The sequence below is a fragment of the Pinus tabuliformis genome, chromosome 5_1, assembly GCF_031772625.1.
Source record: "Pinus tabuliformis cultivar Carrire ecotype Pingquan chromosome 5_1, CPIR1, whole genome shotgun sequence".
Classification (NCBI taxonomy): Eukaryota; Viridiplantae; Streptophyta; class Pinopsida; order Pinales; family Pinaceae; genus Pinus; species Pinus tabuliformis.
Genome location: NC_142305.1, coordinates 348313969 through 348318454, shown reverse-complemented (window position 1 = coordinate 348318454; position 4486 = coordinate 348313969).

The following is a 4486-nucleotide window of genomic DNA, read 5'->3' as shown; positions in this document are numbered from 1 at the left end:
ATTTATAATATTAGTCAATTGGATTTAATAATATTCCCTTGAGTTCATAATCCCTTGGGGCTATAGTATTAACCCCTTGGATTTATAATAACAATCCCTGGGGTTTATAATATCAATCATGGTCAACCATGGTCAATCATATCCAACCATGGTCAATCATGTTTATTTTAGTATTTATGATATTTATCTTAAGGTTTATATACCTTAGGTTTATAATATTAGTCATTTTTGTTTAATATTATTTGCTTGGGTTCATAATCCCATGGGATTTTAGTATTAGTCCCTTGCATTTATTATTGTTTTGGGTTCATGGTCAACCATGGGAAATCATAGCCAACCATGGTCAACCATCGTCAAGTGTCACATTTTGACAAAGAATGTCTCCATATGAAAATCAACCATGGTTAAACATGGTTAATTACCATGGTCACATTGTGTCAAAGATTGTCTTATGGTCCAATGTCACATTGTGACAGCCATGGTCAATCTTGGTCTAACATCTCTTTCTGACATAGATTGTCTCAATATGAAAATCAACCATCGTGAACCATCATCAATCATGGTCGACAAGGATCCAATGTCACATTATGAGAAAGATTATCTCAATATGAAAATGGATTATAGTCAACAATGGTTATCTCAATATGAAAATCAAACATCACCATCTGCGGTCAACTAAGTTTTTTTTAGGGTTTATAATATTTATTTAAGGATCTATATAGCTTCAGTTTACGATATTAATCGTTTGGGTTTATTTGTGCCTTGGGTTTATAGTATCAATCTGTTGGGCTTATTAATCTAAGGCTTCATATTCCTAGGGTATAATAATATTAATAAGGCTTAATAAAAATCCCTTAGGTTTATAATACATTGGTTTTATAAAATAAATTCATTGGGTTTATTAATCCCGTGGGTTTATAATATTAGTCCCTTGGGTCTAATAATATTCCCTTGCGATTAATAATATTCCCTTGGGTTCATAATCTCTTGGGTTTTAGTATTAATCCCTTGGGTTTATTATGACAATCCATTGAGTTTATAATATCAATCACGCTCAACCATGGTCAATCATAGGCAACCATGGTCAATCATGGTCAACCATGTTTATTTAGTGTTTACAATATTTATCTTAGGGTTTATATACCTTGGGTTTATAATATTTGTCCCTCCAGTTCAATATTATTCTCTTGGGTTCGTAATCCCATGGGGTTTTAGTATTAATCAGTTGAGTTTATAATATCAATCCCTTGAGTTTATTATTCCCTTTGGTTTATAATATAAATCATGGTCAATCATCGCCAACCATGGTCAACCATAGTCAACCATAGTCAAATGTTGCATTTCAACAAAGATTGTCTCAATATGAAAATTAGCCATAGTCAACCATGGTCAATAAGCATGGTCACATTATGTCAAAGATTATCTCATGGTCTAATGCACATTGTGACAACCATGGTCAACCTCGGTCCAACATCGCATTCTGACAAAGGTTGTCCCAATATGAAAATCAACCATCGTGAGCCATCGTTAATCATGGTCAACTAGGGTCTAATGTCGCATTGTGAGAAAAATTCTCTTGAGATGAAAATCGATCATGGTTAACCATGGTCCAATAGTGCATTGTGACAAAGATTGTCTCAATATGAAAATCAACCATCATCACTTGTGGTCAACCATGTTTGTTTTAGGGTTTATAATATTTATCTTAGAGTTTATATAGCTTGGGTTTACAATATATATCTAAGAATTTATTTTATTATTATTAATTAATTAATTATTAATAATTAATGAATTATTTATTTATATTTAAATATTAATAATGGTCTAATATAGTTAATAATTGTACATTGGGTTTAATATTATTCTCTTGGGTTCATAATCCCTTGAGTTTTAGTGTTAATCCCTTTTGTTTACTATTTCCTTGAGTTCATGATCAATATGCAATATTTAATATTAACAATATTCAATAATTAATTTAATTAACAATATTTATATTAATAAATATAACTAACACTATTAATAACAATATTCAATAATTTTTTTTATTTTTTATTTTTTTATAAAAATGGCTCTGACGCCGTTCGCAAACAAAAACCGCGAGGGTTTCGGTTAAGCAACAGTTCGCAGCTACAGGACCATAGGATCAGGGTTTCGGTTGCTAGGGTCTCGGAGCTGCTGACAGATCGACGAATATTGGGGAACTAAGGTCGTTGTTCGGCATGGAGGGTCAACCGGAAACGGACCTCGTGGATTATTCCGAGGATCCGTTGGTTGGTCAGACGATATTTGCAAACCCTAACCTAGCTTCTTCGAGATATGCTCCACCGACCACAGAGGCTTCACGAGGACTGGACTTCTTGCCGGTGGTTTCCTTACCGGACCCTACTCCATCTTCTTTCGGTCTGGAGGCACCGCCACTCTCGCCTGGTACTGCTTTTCTTCTCGCCTCCTTACCTCCTGATTCTCTGACTCTTGATGAAATTCCATCGCCGCTGCCTGATCCACAAATCGCTCAGGAAGAGCCGAGGGCTCTATCTCATCAGAAGGTTAATTCGACAAATCCCCCCCCGAACAATGGAGCAAAACCCTCAGGGTGCTTCGGAACGCCGGTCATTAATATAAATCGCACCAAATCCACATCGGCTAAGACATCAAACTCTCTCTCTGATCACCCGTCCGCTCCACGCTCAAAGAAGCAGAAATCGAAGTGTGTTAGGGCAATCAGGAAAGACATCACTGTCACTTTCGGCAACCCGTCGGACTTTGAGGAAACTATGGCTTTAGCTTGCACAGTTTTGGTGGGTCACATGCGAGGGCGCACCTTCACGGCGGATCAGCTGTTACGCTGGGTTAAAGAGATCTGGGGAGCCTTGCTCCCACAGCTGCCGGAGGTACAGGTTCTCCCACGAGGGTGGTTCTCCCTTCACTTTGCTAATGAAGGGCACACGAATGTGGTACTTGAAAGATATTGGCACATCGAGACGGCTCCTGTGCTGTTAAAAAGATGGACTCCATTATTTGATCCTGAGAGAGAGCAAATTGCTGCAGGGCCACTGTGGGTAAGACTGCCGGGGCTTCCCCTTCAATACTGGAGCGAAGAAGCCTTCATCAGAATTGGAAATGCTTTGGGGACTTATTTGGATCACGACCGATCCTATGTTGACACGCGCAAGAGAACAGTGGCTCGTATTCTGGTACATCTCGATACCAGGGAGGGATTAGAGGAGGAAATCACTCTGCAATGGGGGAAGCACAAGCGCAACCAGATCTTGGACTACGAAGGAGTCCCATTCCGGTGCAACCGGTGTCATCAAGTGGGGCATCTATATAAGGATTGCCCAATGATCAAGCGCCCGGACAGTTCCCCAAAGATCACACCCATTGCCTCCAGAGGGACCGCGCCGTATATTCCACCGCCGGCGCAAGGAATCTCGGCACCCCAAGGAGCTCAGCATAGTCCAGCAATGATCAACAAGGCCTCATCCTCTTCCCCTATGACGCGGGCACGGGTAGCTGCTGCAGCAGCTCAATCTTCGGGTACAAATCTCTCTCTCCCCTCTATCTCACCTGCTCTTTCATCAGAATTTTTAAATTCTAATACTTTCTCAATGGCACAATGCACTATTCCACCGCCCCCTCTGATTACCTCCATTGTTCCACCTTCCCTCTCACCCGCACGTTCGCCTCCCTCATCTCCTCCCTATGAGTCCCCTATCAGACCAAACCCCCCTCACCAATACTCCCTTTGTCCCCGGACCTCTCACTCTGCAACATCTGATTCCCAGTATGGGCTGGGCATTGTTCCTTTAGGCCCGGGACCCTCCTCCACCAGGGGCCGAAAATTAGATCTAAACAAGGCTATCAGACGTCCTGGGGTTGAAGTTGCCTCTGGACGTCAATCCACCATTGTTGGGGTCCTTAGAGCATCAAACCCCCCGCAGCGGGGTCCCCCATGAAGTGCCTTTCCTTCAACTGCAGGGGTTTGGCTAGTTCCCCCAAAAAACTAGCACTCAAACGACTTTTTGAGGTCGAGAACCCGGATATCATTCTCCTTCAAGAAACCCTAGGTTCTGTTGAGTCTATAACACATACCCTGAGTTCTATATCGCCTAGATGGCACTTCATAGGGCTGGATGCCATGGGCAGATCAGGAGGATTGGCTATGGGCTACAATCCAAAATCCATCAGAATGGACTCATCCTGGGGAGGACAGGGTTTTATGGGAGCTGACATCTTCTCTATGGACCTGGGCCTTTCTCTGCGCATCATAAATATCTATGGGCCATGCCAGCAGAGAGAAGGATTTTGGAGAAACCTACTCAGCAGGAGTCTGATGTCTCTGGAGCGTTTAATCCTGGGGGGTGACCTAAACTTCTCATTCGGGTTTCGGGAGTCCTGGGGCTCTTCGGCGCAAGCAGATCCCATAACAGATTATATGAGAAGACTGCTAGAACAATATGATCTAATCGACATCCCTATACAAAAC